Genomic DNA, 21414 nt, shown 5'->3' with positions numbered 1-21414 from the left:
TGTGACCGGGTCTTGCATGAAATAAGTGAGACCTATGCCACCCTTAGGCAATACATCTAATTTATTTTTAACAGGAAATTCTGCCTTTTAAAGAATCTCCCAGGAATTTCAGAGTCCGAGGAAATAAAGGGTTTGTGATAAAAGTCCATGCACTATCTTAGTGATGCAAAGTAAATATTACCTTGCATTCCTCAATAAAAGAAGCACAAATTAATTCCAAAACTCAACTTAGGAAAATGTTTACAAATGAAAGCAACAGTTCATCTGAGTACGCATCATGAAACACAAAAAAATTAATAGAGAATGAGTACATATTCACACATTCCAAAAGGTTGCTATAGTGATTATGTGGATTAAAGAAATAGAGGCATGCATTTGGAAAGAGAGTAAATGAGGGCACTGGGAAGGGCTGGAGGGAGTAAAGAGGAGGAAAATGGTGCAATTCATTATATTTTAACTTAAAAAACTAAAAAGCATTTTAAAGTCTTTATGTGTCACTTTTTATTTAAATATATATCAGTAACTTAATTAACCAGAACCATCTTCCTGTTCTTAAGGCATCAGTTAATGTATGATGTATTTGTTTGGGCCTAGATAATCTTGAAATAAAGAAATTAAAGCTGTTTTCAGTGACAGGAGTAACTGTACTTGTAATTAACAAAACTTTCTCGGTAGTATATTTCATATTGTTTGAGAAGAGCACAATGACATTTCAATTTCTGTTCTTCTACCATGACTCTAACTTTCTGAAAACTGGCTTTCTTTTAAATATATATTTATAATACAAGATCACTGATACCTAATGAAAAGTGTAAAAAGCAAAATAACAGCAAAATGATTGAACAGTTAAGGGAATGGATGTAAGAGCCTGCCATATGGTTGGCGTTTGAGAGAGGCTCATTTGATGCTCCGTTCCCTAAATACTGCTTTTGTTGACTCAGCCACCTTTGTGATACTCTCTTTGGTTAGTGTCCTTGCCAGCCATCGTCCAATGTGGGGAAAATGCAGTTCCGAATGTGTAATGCTGAGTTCCTTCAAATTGCTTTAAAAATTAATACATCATGATTTTTCTTTGTTCCAGGAAAGTTGTCAGGCCACGGGAGTGTGTTTTTCAACTCCCACAGAGCTTGTAAGGAAGCTTAAACATTGCCCAAATAGCCAATGACAAGGAGGTATTTGAATGAACAGTGGTACAGTGCAGGTTGACAGTCTAGAGAAAAAGAGTCACAACCGAGGTAGTTTTGCTTGTTTGTTTGTTTTGGAATAATAACTGAAAGATAGGTTGTAAATCAATGTGTGCTCAAATTTTATTTTTGTAATCTTATATTAATAAAGTTTTGATTACAAGAGGTTACTTGGTTAAACTGGGTGGTAGACAAATGATTTTTTATTTTATTTATTCTTCTTATTTGTCTTTTAAAAAATCAGCTTTATATGTTGTATGGATTCTAAAATTTAAGATATAAAAAGTTCAAATTTTGTTACTATGTAAATACTTGGGTAAATAGAAATTTCATTATAATATTGGGTCAAAATCCTAATTTGAAATAAAACAAACAAACCTGAAAAGAGAAATCACTGAAAATAAGCAATCAAGGGTAAAAGTTGGAAAGAATAATAGTGGACTAATAGGGACCAAAGATAAAAGTAGAATTAATAAAGCAAAATTCTACAGACTTGGCGCTAGAGTAAGAGATGATAGGAAAGATGAGTCTAATAGAGTGCTGTTGGCCATTGTGACCAGGAAAAGAGAAGTGAATTCTTAAAATGAGAGGAGGGTCCATAATCACAGCAGAGACTTCTCACAAATGAGAATATGCCTTCAAGTAATCTGAAAAATATACATGCAATGGGTATTTACTTAGAAATGTATGCTTTTTTTGACAAAATTGTTCCAAGAATAAATTAAGATTTTACATAACCTAATAACCATTTACTAGAATTGAAAAACATTAATGCTTTTTTCCCCCTGAATAACATCAGAATTAGATAGTTTAATAAGGCACATTTCATACAGTATTAAAGAAGTTGGTCCTGGAGATATAGGTCAGTGTTAAGGATGTTTACTACTCTTACGAAAAGGTCATAGTGCAGTTCTGAGCACCCATGTCAGAATGCTCAAACTCCAGGGGGATTTGATACCCTTGTCCAGGTGTGAATGTTCACACACACACACACACACACACACACACACACACACGTAAAATGAATGTAGAAAAAGAGAGGAACAAAGTTTTCCTTACAGAAAGCTCTTTGAAGAATGAAAAATTGTTGAAATTTATAAAATTATCTGTGGATATATCCATCTTTGATACAGACTATACAAACATAATAACACAGAAATTTAATAGAAAAAACTTGCACGCGAGTCTCAGCACAGCACTGAGATTGCAAGATAGCACCACTAAAAAATGCAAAGATTGCTGAGCATTAGGGACTCTATGAGTTTACTTCTCTTTATGAATGAAAACATGCATTGTTTTCATAGTAATTAAACAAGTGGTAGTGAGTAAAATGATACTAGTTTATTGCAGCTTTTATAGCCTTGTATCAATAAAGACACAGCAAATGTGTCACATTAGAGTAGTGCAGCCACTCATTCTTATTCAGAATAAGTAAATCAGTTCAATAAAAGTATTTTTACAGATACTCAAAGAACACTGCAAGGGTAAGTATAAATGTTCCCTAAGAGAACAGACAAGATGCAAGGATAAAGATCAGATCAATAAAGGGAAATAATAATAAACATAAGGAGAAATGTCAGAAACCATATGAAAAAAATGATAAAATTCAACACAAAGTCCTAAAGTCCCGTTTAAGCAAAAAGTTATCACGTAATGAAATTGCTCTTCCACATTTTTAATGTATTGTCATTCCAATTTAGATTTCATTATTTTGAAATTTAGTAACTCAAGCCTGTAATTCTTCTGGCAGTGAAAAAACATGGGATGAATGCCATACGATGTATTGAACACATGGAATGATCTGGAACCAGCCTAAGTTAAACACTCCTAAGAACAGAAAATCGGTGTCACAGAACCAAATGCTGTGTTCAGATGTGGCCAAGCGGCAGCTCAGTCTCCATATAGATCTCTGAGTGAGGGGAGCAGGGGCTGCCTCTATCATGAACTCAGTTGACTGTTCTCTGATCACTCGCCCCTGATGATGCAGCCTTGCCAGGCCATGGAGGAAGATGAGCCAGGCAGTCCTGATTAGACTTAACAAGTTATGGGCAGATGGCAATAGTGGAGAACTCCCCCTTTCAGTGGACTAGGGGGAAGGGGTGAAGGGAAGAGGGAGGGATGGGATGGGGAAGTTGAGGCAGGGGCTTCAATTGGGGTATATAATGAATAAATTGTGAAGAAAAAAATAAAAAATAATGGAAGGAAGAAAGGGATACAATAAATGATGTGAGGTTTTGTTTTTTGTTTTTTGTTAAATACAATTATTTTTATTAAAAAATAAAAAAGGTTGGTATTTGGCAATAGGTGTTATTTCAGACCATGGGGAGGTCATGGACCATTTGAGAAAGAGATAAAGTCAAACTATCACCTACTAACCTATGTACAAGTTCTGAGAGGAGTAAAGAGATAACCTTTAAAAGCATTGCGTAACTGCTAGAACACAGGAGAACATTCTCATACTCTTGCAGCATGGAAGGTCTTTCAAGGTAGGTGTAAAACTCCACATTGAAAAGACTGGGAAATTTAACTACATAAAATCCACAGGTGCTTGTAATTGCAATGTAACGTTAGCAGAGACTAAAATAAAACAATTGACATACAACTAATAGACAAGAATAATACCTGTAAAATACAAAGATTACTTTTAAATCATTAACAGAAGGACTTACAAATCAGTGGACAGATGAACAAAGGGCACATTGGGTCAAAAGAAAGATAACTCTTTTTTTCTTTCTTTCTTTCTTTCAAGACAGGGTTTCTCTATGTAGCCCTGGCTGTCCTGGAACTCACTCTGAAGACCTGGCTGTCCTGGGGCTCATAGAAATCCATCTGCGTCTGTCTCCCGAGCACTGGGATTAAAAGCAGGTACTGCTGCCACTGCCACCACTGCCACCGCTGCCACCAACACCACCACAGGGCTTACATGTGATAATCTTTAGTGAAAAAGTTAAATAAAACACTAAGTTGTTTTTTGACTGTTATGTGACAAAATTTAAAATGATAAGTAAAAACAGGAAACAAGGCCAACGTGTACTAAACACGTATTACATGCTCTGTTTCGTATTTACGTATGATTTACTTTATCTCCATGAGAATTCTGTGAAATAGGTGTTAGCATTTCCTTGATTAGTGCGGAAATGAGTAAGCCCAAGAAGAGAGAAGTTAGTTGAAATGCTCCAGATGCCATGGGTGACGAGTAACAGACAAATAATCTGGATCTAAATGTTCTGAGGCTTGGAGTCTGTGCTTTTAATTACTAGGTTTTCCCAAGTGTGTGTGTGTGTGTGTGTGTGTGTGTGTGTGTGTGTGCGTGTGCGTGTGTGTGTGTATTTTTTCCTTATAAAATAGTGAATGAGGGTTGAGGAGATTGTATATCTACCTTGCTTCCTTCAGAATACTGCTGTGGAGAACACAGGATGCAGTAGGAAATCAGAAAGGGCAGTGCCGTGAGCCTGCATTGTCCTCTACAGGGACACATGGATTATTCTCCCAGAGCATTATGCAATTTAGTCTCGGGTCTGGACTGGAAACGTGCTATTGCACCGATTCTGTTGACTAGGCCTCGTAGACTGTGCAGTAGTGAACATGGACCAGGTTCTGACTCCCTTTGCGTGGTCGTTGTCAGCCCTCTGTTATACCTTGGTCATTTCTCACCTGAACTCTCCAGCAGGGTGAAACACTTTCATGGTTTTCCCCAGGGCATTTAATTTGGCAGGATGTAATGTGGCTTTGTATTTATTTTTATCCTTTGATTTTAATTAAAGTGTGAATTTCCTTCCGTGGATCTTTAGCTCTTCTAGACTATAGAAAGTCAGACAGAAGCAAGTCAGCTATGGACCAAATGCCTGATGCGGTAGTGTGATACTGAGTCACTGAAGCCACGGGAGCTTTGCACCACACCAAACACGACTGCTTTGAGAATGGGGTCTTGTCCTATCCTCTCAGTTATACTTGTAATTCCTCTTCCTTACCCTGCCTCTTGCACTTATTTGTGCTCCAACCCCTTTGCTGATTGTCATGGCCAAGAAGTTGCTGATTCCATCTAATTTTTTTTTTTTGAAGAGCAATGCTGATAGGTACAAGTTTCTAAAGAAAGATACTTTTTGCGAAGATGTTTTTGGCCATTAACATTTTGATTATTGCTTGCTAACGCTTAAAATCCATACACCATCTGATTTAGAATCACTTGGAGTCTTACGTAGAGTAACTTGAGCTAATAAAACCAAGAGACTGAGAAATTGCACACTAATAAAATATCTGCAAAGAAAAATAACTATATGGGGAAAAGTACTAGAACTATTGACCTATTGTTTATTAGAGAAAAAACAAAAAGCAGATATCTCATAAACATAACATTTTGCATATGACACACACATACACACAAAAACAAATGTGTGAATGAATGTATGTATACAAATTTGTTCTAAATCAAGGCATTAAAGCATGTGCAGCAAAGAGGAAATATGCTTTCTAATTTTAATTTATTTATTTAATGTATCAAAATAGTTTTTTTAAAACTAAGACACAATCTAATTCCAAAAAGTTACCAGACAGAACTCTAGAGAAAAATTAAACATAATCAGCTGGTTGATTGATGATCATTTTTGCAAAACAATCCTGATACATAGATTTTTTTTGTTTGTTTGTTTGAGGATAAATAAACTTTAGATAATCAGAGTAATCTATTTTTATTTAAAAATTTTTATTTCAAAATTGTATAATCAGTGGTCCAGTAGAAACACGTCTAGTTTAGTAATAGTTTTGCTAAAATAGGTATTATAGAGACAGACTTCATCAATGTCAAAGACAGCTCACTACTTATCTGTTCGAAACTTCCTTTCGATATCAAAGAGAAGCCCTTTAAATCCCTGGGATTTAGAGCAAAACTAAACTATACAAGGGAAAACAAGAAGAGGAAGCATGTTAACTTCTGTCCATCTCAAAGTCCTGCTGCTCTTAAAGGTTAGCAAGGACCAGTCACAACACTGGATCTCAGCCACTTCTGCTTTTATCTTACTGTCAGAAACAATGTCACTGTAATCATCTGCTCAGAGATTGTGTCTAGCTTGAGTGAGGTCCTTAACTGTGACTTTGATTACTTGCTTTAAGGCTTTTCCCCTGTAGCTTTAATTACACATTACTGGCACTGGTCCATACTATTCACTGGATAGTAACGGAAGCAGAGCTGGCTTATAACATGCGTGAGATAGTGGTGACCTTCAAAGAAAGAACAGACGCCTGTTTGGAGTCAGCTACTCTCAGGTGTTATCCCCACTCAAGGTGTGTGTTGTGTGTGTGTGTGTGTGTGAGAGAGAGAGAGAGAAAGAGAGAGAGAGAGAGAACTGATTCATCTGTAGTGCAGCCCAATAAATGGTATAAATGGTCTCTTAATGACAATACTATGCAGCTGAGCCAAAATAACTCAGTGGAGCTCTAATATAAACACCATACAAACAAAGTAACTTGTAACAATGGAATATATTCTGTCAAATAGGATAGATACATAAGAATGTATTGAAAAGAAGACAATGAAAGGAGGTAGAAGCGAGATGACAGGGGAAAAGAACGAGTCCACATTTTCTCTAGCGGTTTGTCTACATGTTCATGACTTTTAATGGATAATTGCTTTCTGATTGCTACGACTAGGCAAGAATATCCTAGAACCACCTAAAATAATCTCATTCACACTAGGTCTGACTCAGCTCATTTAAACTGAACGAAATCTCAGTTGATTTGGTCTCAATGAAGACCAACCAAGAAGGCATTTATTAATGCCTTTATTAAGGTATTAAGGTATTAATATTAGCCGCAGAAAATAATTTTTGGTGGTGTTCAGGGGGAAAGAAAGAGCTCTGAGGAGAGGAAGAATAGGTCAAGCCAGGAAGCTTTCAGGAGAGTTGGGAAGGGCGGGAAGGAGCCAAGGGTTTCTGAAGAGGTTATTCTGAAGTGTTCCTTGGAGGTTATTTTGTTAAGCTATCAGTGCAGCACAATATCCTGGGTAAGAGGCCCAGCCTAGGTCCTGCCTGTTATTCGTGATTCCTGCGTACACATATTCTTTCTGGATGTTGTCCTTTCCCTCAGTCTCTCTGCGTTAAACTAGTTCATACCCACTCCATAAGGTCTTGCGAGTGGGTATGAGCTCATAGAGTTACAACAATGGCTGTGGGTGTCCAGACACAAGGGCAAATGAAGTCCCAGTGGCCAGTGATGGCAGTAGCATGCCCTGTCTATTTCTCCTTCCTTTTATGACTAGCCTGGTGGCATCATCTTTTAGAAAGCTTATACGAATAGACCAGAAATGATGAAATGAGGATACTTGAACTGGATTACTGTCCTTTCAACACTGAAGATTGAGACAGGCATGGCATCCTCTCTTATTTTCAGTCCAAGAATTTAGAAAATGTTAACAGTTGGAAACTGCACAAGTCTTGTAAGGGAATCGGAGTGGATAACAGAAACTAAGAGAGTTTTGGGATCAGAAAACGTAAGTGGCTTTCTACTGCCTTTAAGTTTATGCTGTCATTAATTACATGGGTCAAATTGTGTGGCTTGTTACAGAGATGACAATTCGAAAGGCTTTACTCCATTTTTAAATTTAGTTTTGCTCTGAGGTTGGGTCTGTGTGAAGTCTAGGCTGCCCTGATACCTGTACTCACACTGCCTCAGTGTCCCCATGCTACGATTGCACGCATGTACTACCAGCCACACTTTACTATTGTTTTTGCTTAATAAGCAAAATAATTATAATGAACTCACAAATAAAAACTACACACAGTTATGTTAAGGAAGTCACTCAAATTAATAGTTGCCTATTTCCAAACTCTGTACATCTCTATACAGTTGGGATGGCTATTCTGATGATATGGAACTGTGTCTGGTGTTTTACACTTCCACTATCAATTATATTTTTGTACATTTATCCACCATATAAAAAACCATGACAGTTAAAACAGCAACAACAAAACAAAAGCAATTGGCTTTATATCTTCTTTCATGACATATGTCTCCTGTGCCTGCTATCTGGCCTTCCTCACCATCTCATATTATCCTTGTATGGTCTCCTTTCTAAATGTTATACCTGCCTTGTACCAGTTTGCTTATATGCTTGTATACATTACAGGCTATGATTCACATATAAGTAAGAACACACATTGTTTTTCTTTATGTGTTTATGTTACCCTTACTTATCTATTTTCCTGCAACAATCACAATTTCATTATTTCTACAGCTAAATAATAATCAGTTTTGCATAAGTGGCCTCTTGAATTATTTTTTTTTTATTCCAGAAACAATTTTTCTGTCTTTTACCTCATGTTACACCTGTATTACATGGTATTAAAATCCAGAGCATCTCATCTGAGATTGCTTGTTATTCATGATTATGATGGCATCATTCTCGATTGACTTACACTTGCAGACTGGAGTTCTGCCACTTAACACTTTGCAAACTTGGGTCAAGTTATTTAGGCAGTTTCTTCACGTTGAGTTTGGATCAGGGATGCCTTCTCCAGAGAAGCATAATAGTGATTTTCCAGGCTGGGGAGAAGATACAGCACGGAGCTTGGCAAAGGACACTCAATGTTTACTTAACTTTTGCTCTTCATCTTTCTAGTGAGGGGGCTCTTGCATCCTACAGATGAACAATATTTAATAGTATAATGTTCCTAACAGTGTACTAGATGTAATAATTAAAAAAAAAACAGAATAATATCCTGCCTTTAGGAAGCTACCTTTTGACCATAGTTAATAGGGTTACAGTTTTCAGGAAAATAAGAGACCCCCTTGGAAAAAAAGGGTGGTTATTTAATCAGAGTTTGAAATTCTGGCTACAGTTACATAACTACTTTGATTTTAGGAACAAAGTCATCCTTGTACCCAACAGAGAAAATGTGAATTTATATGAGGAGGTGGTGGCACATGTCATCAGATCAGTTCTCAGTGCGTGAGCTGTTATAACAACCCCAGCTTCTTCCAGGGTGAGTCCAGTATCCAGATCTGACAGGGAAGCCGGCACCCACATATCATCTGTGACAGAAGCATCAGACCTGTGTGTTTGTTTATGAGAATGGTCAGCTGCTAATTCACGCAGAGCTAGGAATGGAGTGAAGATTTCTCAAGACAGTGTTTAGAACTACTGGCATAAGAAACTGCTAGGGTTCTTGGGAGCACTATTTGTTCCACAAAGAAGGAAGCATTTTCTTGGTGTCCCTTAGCAGATACTGGTCTGTAATTCTTTCCACACAGTCCTCATGATCTACTTATTCCCCCCCCCCTCAACTCACACCCTCTCTTCTACACTTAGTTTTCTCTTCTGAGGCATGATCTTCACGGAGTTTTTATCCTTGTTCAGGGGACTCACTGGAGGTGGGTAACGTATTTAGTGCTTACGTTTTTGTCGTTGTTGTTGTTTTGTTTTGTCAGAGTCATATTAGATGACTAATAGTTGTCTCCTTAAACAATCACCTGAAGTTTCATAAGTGGCTCTGACGGCTGCGTGGTTTTCATTTCTCTGATTGTGACTATGTCACTTGCAAAGGCTGAGAGACTTGTTCTCTGGTGTGAAGATTCATCTTTCTGCTTTGCTTGCTTTTATGACTACCCAAGATTTTTTGAGTCATTCTATTACTCCCCCCCCCAATAAGGAGGTCCTGTCAGTGATAGAGAGAATTTACAGCTTGGGAAAACTGCCAGAGAGCTGCGGGGGAGGTGGTGCCAACCTCGCATTTGCAAACTGGCAATGACTGTTAATTTCTCAGCTTTCTTATTTCATTCTGAAAACTGCTCTCGATGTTTGGCCTCTTGGCCCATCTCTCTCTTAACCGTTTTCTCCTCTTTAAGCACTGTGATCTCATCAGATATGTGATAAGAATTACAGCTGTAATGTCTCAGGTTGGCTCACACTTCCTGGTATTGTCTTAATCACTCATATATATAAATTTTGTTCTCCTTTGCAGAACAATCTTGATTTTAGCAAAAGTTAAAATAATTGTCTCAAAGTCAGTTGGTTGGACCAGGATATGAATTAGGTTCTGTTTTAACATATTTTCTTTTGCTGTGTCAATACCATGTATAATTGGGCTTTAATCCTTTGAAATTCTGAGATAATAAATGAATGATGATGGTGACTATAGAACATATTTAGCTTTATGTATTATTTCTGAAAGGCAAATAAGAATGAGTTTATAGACATTATAGGTTTTTCTTTTAAATTTAAGTTTCATGTGTATGGTATTTTGCTTGCATGTATATGTGCACACTACGTGAGAGCCTGATACCCACACAGGCTAGAAAAGGGTGCTGGATCTCCTAGAACCAATGTTACAGATGATTGTGAGCTGCTGTGTGGGTGCTGGAAATTGAATCTGGGTCCTCAGGAACAACAGCCAGTGCTCTTAAGTGAGCACTGTTCTCTAGCCCCGTTACAGCCTTCTGAATTTTAATTTATTTATATATTTAGTGTGTGTGTGAAATGGACTTGAACAGGGTGTTATGTGGAGAGTTGACTTATTAAACAGTTCTGACTTATTAGTCAAGGGGGCATCACATATGGCAGACAGTGACCCCCGTGTGTCTCTCACTCCCACGCCGTAACAAGCACATGTTGTATGTGCAGTGACCTGAACTGGGGTCACCCTGAGAATGCTATCACGTGATCCTTTAAGTTACCCTAGTGGGCTAGCAATAGCACTTCCGAGCTGGGCTGATCGCCTGAATTTGATGTCCGTAACCCACAAGGTGGCAGGACAGAACAAAAACAATAATAATAGTCCTCTGACTCCACGCACATGCCATAACATGTGTGCTCCTCATACGCACACTAATACATAGACACAGACACCTGTGTTCTATACACACACACACACACACACACCAAGTCTTCTGTCCTGTCCAACTTTCCTTTTTCTAATTACCATCCCCTCATTGCTTTTTCAGGTTTGTTTCAGTGCTAGAACCTCTACTCTATCCCCCCCCCCCCCACTGATTTGTCTCTTCAGAAAAGATTCTGAAGAAAATTCATACTTATGCTAAGTAAATCATTCTCTCTTCAGGCTAGTGAGGCTCATATTTGGGAGCATGTGAGTATCCATTCAAAGTCCCAAATGAAGGACGGCTTCATCCAGGGCCTCCCGTGTAAGCGCAGGGCCAGTTACTCTTTCACCAGGCAGAAGGATGTGTTTCTTAGGAGATGCTGTCACCTTCTTCCAGACACTACCAGAATTTGGATGTGAGGGAACCAAGTGCTTTATGATGATTGTTTCACATTTTCAGTGATGCCTCTGTGGCTGGTCCTGCCACTGTGTTAACAGTGCCTTTACACACACACACACACACACACACACACACACACACACACACACACACACCACACTTTCTTCTGTGAGCTGAACCTTTTAGTCCCTAAGTCACAGCTGAGTCTCCTTTATCCTTCTCTGTCTATGAACCTGATCATAGAGAGGAAGGTGAGACTTAATGATGGCATGAGTTCTGTTAACATTGGAGGATCTATTAGCACGTTTCCTAGAATTTTCAGAGAATCAGGCTGAATTAGAGATTTGCATAGTGGGAGGTAATACAAAGCAACGGCCTTCTTAGAAGCCTGTAGCTTTGTAATTTGATCCTTCCCCCTTTTAAAAAGACATTTTCTATTTTTGGAGCATTCTCTTAGTTTTTCTCTGTCAAAAAGATCTCAGTTTCCTTCCCATTCTAAGCTGCAATCCTTCTCAGAGTCACCCATCTGCTATCAGTTTGCAAGTTGACTCTTGTTTCTTCATGTTCCTAAGCCTTAGTTTCTCCTGGAAAAATGATACAGTAATGGTATCTATTTTGCAGAAGGATTAAACTGGTTCACTAAAGTGCCTAGCATGTGGAAGAGCCATGGGAGAATGTTAAAGTTAGGCTATTATTAATACCACTATTCTCATAATTATAGCTCGCCAGTTATAATTGGTTAGGAGTAAATGTCTGCATCCTGCCAGGAGTGTGTGTGTGTGTGTGTGTGTGTGGTGCTGTAAAGCGGCTTCAGTAAAGGATTAGAAGATCCTTCTGCCAACACTGCTCATTCCCCTCACGGTATCAGATTTATAATCAGAAACAATAAGGTTTGAAGACATCTAATAAGCCTGTTTGCTTCATGCTAACGGCCCCAGCTGGGTAGATAAGTGCTATGCAGAAGCCCAATAAAACAGTGAGAGGGAGGATTACCAACACTACTAGAAATGGAATACAATTTCATCTGTCTGTAATGCTTTGCACTCTTCCAACAGTCTGCTAGGAGATTTTATCATCATCTATGCCTTCATTTGCCCACTGCATTATTCCACAGTAACTGAATGGTTCAGTTCGTTTTAGGGCCACTTTCTTCTGGGGTCTCTGTGAAACTGGCTTTCTATTGACCTTGATGTGTCCTCACTCTATTGTTTCATTTAGCCTCTAATTTATTGATATGTAAGTTGATATCCCCTAGAATGGCTGAAGACCTATTAATTCGTGCTATTCTGCATAAAAAGAGAGGTGAAATTTTCTTTAACTATCTTGAACCTATGGAATGAGAAATCATCACTCATTTACTATAAGGAAGAACATACTAAAGTGAGCATGAAGAAATTTGACATCAAACTCATTTAAATTCTCCTGTATAAAATATTTTAAAAATTTTTCTTGTCGCTGCCACTTGCAGAGACAGTAGGATGTTAAACAACAGCGCTGTTTCTGTGGGATACTTTTTCAGGAATTGCTCGGTATGGATCCCCCAGAAGTCTCCTCAAACAGTACAGGGTCCTGTCTTTCATCTTGGTAAGACTGATGCTGCTGACACCAGGCACCGTGGTTGTAAGATATAGAACAACCAAGCTGGAACTAAACTAGAGACTTCAATTCTTCTGTATAGCTTGAAAGTGTCAGAAGCTCCTACTTAGACCACTAAGTCTGGAGAAAATATATCAATGGTCTTACTCAACTCTGTGAATGAAGAACTTCATTATTATCATTATTATTATTATTATTATTAGAATAATACGTTGAAGGCTCATTCCTAAACAATACATTTATACTACTCCCTCCATGCCTCAGGGATCATTATGGAAGAAAGCCTGGGAAGAAGGTACGAACCAGAAGATAGGGAGAACTGCAAAGTGCCATTCTCTAGAAATGACATGGCCACTATAATCATGAATTCACAGCAGCTACAGTTACTTGAACTAGGCCTTCATAAGACAGGTCCTGGAAAAAAATCAGAAATGGATGGAGAGGTATCTCTCATAGGGCCCTACTCCTTGTTTCTGAACTTATTTATTCTGAAAAATGGGAAGCATTGTTTTCAGTTGCATACCCATTGCTGAGCCCACTGGGCTCTAGTCGTTATTTCCAAACTCACTGTTATAAAAACAGCCCAGGTCAGACTCAGTGAGTCACAAACAAAACAAAGTGACTTTAATGTGACAAAAGATTATCAGGACAAGGATGAGAGAGACAAGATGGGAGGAGGAACAATAAGGGGGCTGGAGGAAGGATCGTTAACACAAGAGATGTTTGAAAGAGACATACAGGAACCTAGTTTTATAAACTTCATATATACAAACATATAGATATATTCATATAAAATAGTCAGACTGGAGTTAATCACCATTATTCTCTATAATGCTCTACCAGAAGCCACAGGGTACCAAAATTAAAAAAAAAATGTCTAGTGCTAGGTGGGATACCTTTCCTTGGGTTGTTGGTCACAGGCATCCCAGACACCTGACAAACAACATAGGCCATTGCCATTGCTTGTGTTTGCCCACCAGAACTGGATAGGAAGGCTTTTCTGCAGAAGACATCACACACATTGTTCACAGGCCATGAAAAAAAATCAAGCCAGTACTGACCAGGAAGCTTCCTCCCTGCTGAAATGCTTTCATAGTTCTGGAAGGTGCTATGCAGCCTACCAGAGGGAAAAGTCATCCGTAGTCTTACTCAAGCTGGGAATCCTGTGCCCTGCATTAATGTCTGGCATGGTAAGACACAATGGCACAAAGGTTATGCATATAACCAGCCACTTTCTGGTTGGCGTTAAGGCCTTCCTCACAGAATGAAACTCATGGCTGGTACTGCATATCTGCCCAAGAACCTATGATTAGAGGCCTCAGGCCTCAGGGTGGAATCTGATACTATTTTGCTAAACTGATATGGTATCAAACTTCTTTCTAAGTTCATAGCTTTCTACTAACTGGTCTCAAACCTCATTCTCAGAAAACCCCATGTTTCGTTGTAAGTATACAATAGTTAACACAGAAACTCCCATCTGGTCAAAGTATAGAAAATAAGCAACCACAGAGTGGCATCTACAATTGGGACATTTCTATCACACTCGCCCCTTGTAACTTGGGGCCATTCTAGGAGAGGGACAGAAAATTTGTTAGAGCAGAAGGTTGGGATAGACTGCTGAACTCATGAACTCACAGCAGCTGAGGCTGCATGCACAAAACATGCAGACAACCTACACAAGAGGAAGCCAGCCGACAACACTCTAGTGTGGAGTGGGACGGGATCCCAGAGCTCCACCCTTAACAGAAAAACCATGGACAGTTGATGGCTTCTTAGAGTAGGGTTTGTTTATTTGTTTTGTTGACACTGTTGTTTGGTGTTTTTGTTTGTTTGTTTAGAGTGTGGCTCTCAGAGGACTAGGGTATCTCCTGAAATATGGGGTCTACTATGTATGAGAAGAAATCTGCACCCATGAAAGCTCAACAATGAGGGTGTCTAACAAGACCAGAAAAACAAAATGACCCCAATTGACATGCCTATGTGGATTGAGGAAATTTCAGAAGGCTCCATCCCTAGATGAACGAGAGAGGTAGAATTAGTCCTCACTAGGGATCAAATCCCTGATAGGTCATCCTGGTCAAAGTGGTCAGCCCTAAACTCATGTATGTATGAACGACACTAAGGGGACTCTGGCTTGTATTTATTAATGTGTGTGTGCATGTGTATGTATATATATATATATGTACATATATATATATATATATATATATATATATAACCATAATAATTATGGAGTAGGAGTTCATAACATTGACAGAAAGTTGGAGGAACATGGAGAGGAGTGTGAAGGAGGATAGGAAAGAGAAATGATGTAAATACAGTACTTGTGAAATTCTCAAAACGTTTATCAATAAATACATAAGGAAAACTGTAACGAAAGAGGATATGGCTTCTGAGAGGGCAACCATGCTCCCATGAATAGCTTCATACCCAGATGTGTATGGACAGCTCAGATTTGATTTGATGGGTTATTAGTTATTAAAATGAAGAAAAGAACATGAAGGTGAGGGTCATGGGAAGGTGGGAGTGGATCTTGGAGAAGTTGGGGGTAAATATGATCAAAATACAGTGTATAAAATTTTCAAAGAGTTAACACAAACATCTTTCAAAAGAGAGGTTGGAGTGAAAGTAACCTGATGTGTATATATGAAATTGTCAAAGAACAAATTTAATCACACAGTATTAATACTTCTTATTAGTAATTATTTATTATTGTGCGCATGCGTGTGTGTGATGTATGAGTTTAAGTATGGATGCGGACGTGCCAGAGGAGAAATTTGGGGAGTTAGTACTTGCTTTTCATTATGGGTTCTGGGAATTGAACTTGGGGGTGAGGCTTACACTGTGAGTGCTTTTACCTGCGGAGGCATCTTGCTGGCCCTGAAATACATTTATAAGCTAGAATAGGCTGTGGTGATAAGGTACTAGAGTATGTAATTCCCATACTCAGACATAGTGTTCTTCAAATCAATTGAGCATCCCGACCAATAATTATTTCCTAATTGTTGGAGGAAATGAAGTCATTACTATTAAATGGTATTTTATAGAATTATAATCGAATTTGCTTATTTAGACGTTCAGTCTGGTTAAACTGTCATGTGCTAACTCTCATTAGATATGTTATTTACTGACGCAGATCACTCTGCGAGTACAGGGAGCTATCATATCTTTATGACTCTTTCCTCTCAACATCACTAGAAAACAATCCCCAGTGGAACAAGCAAGCCTGGAGCATGATCACATGATTGTGAATATTGATACACACACAATTTCCCCCATAAATCCATAGAGGACAAGCTTAGCTTAGATGTCTTTCAAAAGGTCAAATTAGAGTGCTGAGGATGTCAGCGTAGTTTAGTGAAGACAATCATTTTAACAAAGGCTAACATACGTGGACTTCTAATTTTGTGGGTTCCCTATCCATAGACTCAGCCAACCACAGATTAAAAATATTTGAAAGAAATACATCTGTATGGAACATAAACAGATATTTATCTCGAATAACGTATAAGCAATGCAGCATGAAACTATGTTAATACTGTTTACAATGTGCAAGGGACAGGAAGTAGCCCGGAGATAGCTTAGAGTATGTGCATATTTTATATGCAAACACTGTACTGTTTTTAGATAAGGGACTTAAGTTTATGAAGATTAAACTTAATGGGTACCACAGAGTTCCTGGGCCCACTCCTCTGGAACCACTTACCAGGGTGGTATATTTTAGGCTATATTTTAGCCTGTTATTTGAACTCATCAAAAATATTCCACACAAAACTTTGCTATATTAAATTAAAATGGTCAGAAACATCATAGTGTCTAAGTAGGTAGTATTTAGAAATATCTATGTAAATACATAACATAAATATGTTTATATATTTAGGAATGTTTATCTTCTATCTATCTATCTATCATCATCATCATCATCTCCTTTCTCTCTATATATACACACAAACACACATACACACACATCTATGTATGTAAACAATTAGAGATCTAGAGGCCATGTATTTGAGAAAGAGCAGTGGGAGATACTTGAGAAGGGTTGGGAAGAGAAACAGGAAGGAAAAATGATGTAATTTAAAAAATAAAATTCTAAAAACGATGTTAAAAGCTTATAGCATGGTTGGAATAGGGTTGATGGCTTAAAATGATAAATCAACATTCCTGATCCACTTGGCAGTAAATATTTGTTAATGATAACTGACTAGACCTGCAGTTTTAAACCAAGGAGCAGATGGGATTTAGATTTTGAATATGCACTGTCACAGCAGGTGAGGCATCTTTCCCAACTGCCTTCCTGGGGGAGTTTGGACTGTTAGAGTTACACTTGAGAGAAGCCTGGTTACTGTGTCTATGGATAAGATAAAGTGATGTTTATCCTCTGTTGATCAATACTGTCTTGTTTGAACTTACTGAGTCATGTACAGACACATGTGGTAATGAAAGCCATTGGGAAATAGCACCCAAAGTATTAGCCATCCTCCTAAGGGGTGCCAGTGTTTTCAGACAGTTACTGAAATGGGTTTTAAACCAGCTGTCTGTGGAATGAAGTTAACATACACAGTGTCAGAGCCTGAAACTATGGGCGTCATAAAACATGTTGAGTTTTAGTAGTAGCTTTGAGAAATAGTCTCTAAAGCAAAAGTTATCCTGTTTGTAGTTATATTATATATATATATACAAATACACATAAAGTGTGTGTGATTCAGGTTCTGAAGAAGTGGGCTTTTCTAAATAATGGTTTCTTTATTTATATACTTTTCTACTTCAATGGAACTGTTTTGCTTTGAGAAAGCTAGTGGACAGTTTAGTTTTTTTAAGAAAGATTGTTATAAATGGGAAAATGGTAAGGGGGAGCAACTGGCTCCAGTGCTCTGCTTAACAATCTTTATAACGTTCTGCAGGTAGATCACATACCCATTTCATAGCTGAGGAACCTGAGATCTTGGGACACAGCTTCATAAGCCAGGGAGGCTGGGAGTCAGTGTTGTAGCCTGATTGTTCTGTAGAACAGTCTGGCATTCTTGCCGCGATTAATTTTAAAGCCTCTAATCTGGGCATGGCTTTATTTGGTGAAAGATGATGGAAGTAAGTGAGTTCTTGGAAGGTTTGGCTGAGATCTGTCTGAATACGATGCTTTCAGTTGATCTGGTCATCACGAACACTAGACAAGGGCTATAAAAGTGATTTACTTTTAGCCCGTAGCCTAAGGAGTATAAATTTGGACAGATGTTGATAGAGAAATGCTCCTGGAAGAAGTTCTCTTAGAAAGTAAGGTTACGAAACTGCATTACCTGTTCTTTTGGCTAATCACAGTGATGAACATCCATGTACACGCGGGACCGAGTACAGTGCACACATGTGCTCTGCCATCAGACCACCTGGCTGAGTGTCCTGGCTACATCACTTGCTTTTGACATTGAGCCTGTTCAGAAATTCGTCTGCTCCTCAATGTAATAACAGTATGATATATTGTAGTACAAGATAATGATAGTATTGGCCTCATATAGGTGTTATGAGAATAACATGAAATTAAATCTAGGGTGTGCTCAGAAATGCACTTGATGAGCTAGTACTGAGCAATTACTGTTATACTAAAGAGCACCCAAATGGTAAGAAGACCGGCTTTCAGTTGCCTAACTTCAGTGCCTAACTTCACTTACTCAGCTCTGGATTGACTGTGGAGACACATGTTTGTGACCCTCTATGTTTCCTAAGTGCAATGCAGATACGGTTGAAACATCAAAGATTAATAACTTTGTCTAGTTAAAAACAGCGACTCATGGTTTTGTATCCATTATTTCATTCTATGAATGTCACCTAAAACAACTGATTTCTAGCCAACTGTTATTTTTCTCTTTCCCTTAAGTTTAACACGGAGTAAATTGGAATAGCAGGATGTACACATTTCATAAGCTGAGAAGTAATAATATTATTCCAGAAAATATGGCCTTAAAAAATAAGAAAGTGTCAACTGCTGTGTAACAGCAGGAGAATTCCTAATTGTTTGCACAAGTAAGCAATCTCACTTTTATTTCCAGGTTCCTTTTCCTCGCTGCGTGCTGCTTGGCACTTCAGAATTTCAAGCTGGAGCAACTCATCTCGATTTTCCTGATTACAGACAGAGTGAAAACTTACTAAGATTTGGCTTATAAAACATGAATCTCCTAGGATGCACAAATGATTTCTCAGGTCTCATCTCCTTGGAGATTCACACCTGTAACTTGCACTAGTAGAGAAACGTGCTTAATGGGACCGCATGTACTTTGCTTCTGCTGGTTAAGCAACAGTTCTTCAATCAGAGAACTGAGATTTCTGATAGTTTCCCTGATAGTTGCCCTGATCAGTTTCCCCCCTTTAGAACCATTACGTTTTGGGTTTTAGCTATCTTTTAGGGGTGAGAAAAATGGTAATGTGAAAATATGTGCGCTGTGCTGTGTTTGCTCAGTCTGTGAAAGCAATTTAATAAATAGACACCTCAAGGTTGGGATTTAACACACTCAGAAACAGTCACTTTTCCAAAATGTTTTCTTTTCTTACTTGAAACAAAAGCAAATAGTTTAGGGCATTATTTTGGTTAGCAGGCTAATGGCAGAAAAAGAATTCACCCTGACTCTTTTTTTTTTCTTTTTTTTAAGGTGGTAACACACAGAAATTAAGTGAAGAAGTGGGGTCTCGAGTATGATAGGAATTAAGAATGACACACAGAGCTAAAAAAAGCTGCCGGAGATGTTACGCTGTGTCTTTTGTTAATTACAGGGAAATCGGGCTCTCCCTGATATCCGGCTGAAGGTTGGGTTCGCAGCCCCGCTTGTGAGACCACAGTGATGGCTCCACTTTCCTCAGGCTTTGGAAATGTACCCAGTCAAGGGGTAAATCATCGCATTCATCTCATCTTGTGATCACAGGATCATTCCAACACACTGTCTTGTTTTTCAGTTGGTCTCATTATGTTAAAAAGCAAACGACAATTCTCTGATTAGGCTCAGGATAGCAAAGAGTACAGATTGTTTTCTTGCATTTTAGCAGATACAGAAGCTTAGAATTGAGGCAGAAAATACAAAAATCATGGGCCATACCTGAGTAATTTCTGAGGTTCCCCACCCGGAAAAGGTTCCTTGATTATGGCGAATTCAGCATGCCTCTTTGGTTATATTCTAATCATCGTATCAAACTCCAAAGGTTCAGCGGCTTTAGGTTTGGTTTACAATTCCCAGGAGTTAAACTTTAACTCACCCTGTCTCTTGCATCCATGCAGCCCTTTGACCAGGTAATTGGGCCACTATGGCTTAAACAGAAGCTATGAAACTGCCTGCCTTGTTTACAAAATGAAAATGTATTTCTCATTACAACCATTGGGGTCAATGCTATTTTGAACCTAGTTTATGGACATAAATCTAAATGCTGAATTCATTTCGTCTTAGGTAACTAAGCTTTTCTTTATGTTGTCATCTTATTTAATTGCTATGTCGAAGTGATGCAATGGGCGATGTGATTTAGGAGAATATTTCATTGTGCCACACTCTTTCTATTACTGTTTTACATGGCTTTCAGTGCGGAGTTTTAGGTCAAGCATACAGATGAATGCTGGTTTTTAAACAGAAAATACAAAAGGCGCTTATATAACCAAGCAGCTGAACTCAGGCCAGATCAGGTTGGGGAAACATCTCACTTGGTAGAAGCTGCCTGTTCAGATTTGAAGAGGGAACTCGCTCTTATGTAAGAGCCCTGCAGTTGTTTGTTGCTTGAAATCTCAGTAGTAATTGTGCTTTTTAAAGTATACTTGTATACTTTTAAAAAATAACTTGTATTTTTTTAAAAATGTAAACTCTAGAGTTAAATTATCTAGCATGAGTACCAATCTATATAATAAATCTTAAAGAATTTATTTATTACAATTTATTCACTTTACATCCCAATTGTAGCCTTCCATCATATCCTCCTGGTCCCCCTGCCCCACTCTTTTCTCCCTATCCCTCTCCCCTAGTGTACTGATAGGGGAAGTCCTCCTCCCTTACTATCTGACCTTAGTCTGTCAGGTCACCCCACCAGGGAGAAATGATCAAAGAGCAGGCAACCCAGTTTATGTCACAGACAGCCCCTGCTTCCCTTACTAGGAGACCCAAATGGAGACTGAGCTGCCTATGGGCTACATCTGAGCAGGGGGCATAAGTATTCTCCATGCATGGTCCGTGGTTGATATATCAGTCTCTGCTGACACCCTTGGAAATGGTCAGATAAATGGATGGAACTAGAAAAGATCATCCTGAGTGAGGCAACAACCCAGAACCAGAAAGATACTCATTGTATATACTCATTTATAAGTGGATATTCACCATATAATAGAGGATACACATACTAAAATCTACAGGCCTAAAGATGATAACTAATAAGGAAGATCCTAGGGAGGATGCTTAATTCTCAT

At 38.4% G+C, this 21414-nt stretch overlaps 1 protein-coding gene across 4 annotated transcripts in view; it reads right to left on the bottom strand.

Moving 5' to 3' along the window:
- Window positions 1-20150, bottom strand: part of A1cf (APOBEC1 complementation factor) — a 79848-nt gene extending 59698 nt beyond the window's left edge. For 2 of the 4 annotated variants that reach the window (XM_021650072.2, XM_060388353.1), the window contains exon 1: window positions 20069-20150. The gene's annotated coding sequence lies outside the window, so the exon portion shown is untranslated. Of the gene's footprint in view, window positions 1-8593; window positions 8670-20068 lie in introns of those variants that run through there. The other 2 variants (XM_060388344.1, XM_060388350.1) reach the window with 2 other exon arrangements.
- Between the last annotated feature and the right edge of the window lie 1264 nt (window positions 20151-21414).

The sequence above is a fragment of the Meriones unguiculatus genome, chromosome 1 (assembly GCF_030254825.1).
Source record: "Meriones unguiculatus strain TT.TT164.6M chromosome 1, Bangor_MerUng_6.1, whole genome shotgun sequence".
Classification (NCBI taxonomy): domain Eukaryota; kingdom Metazoa; phylum Chordata; class Mammalia; order Rodentia; family Muridae; genus Meriones; species Meriones unguiculatus.
The sequence above is the reverse complement of the archived record's forward strand: the minus strand, read 5'-3'. Positions and strand labels throughout refer to the sequence as shown.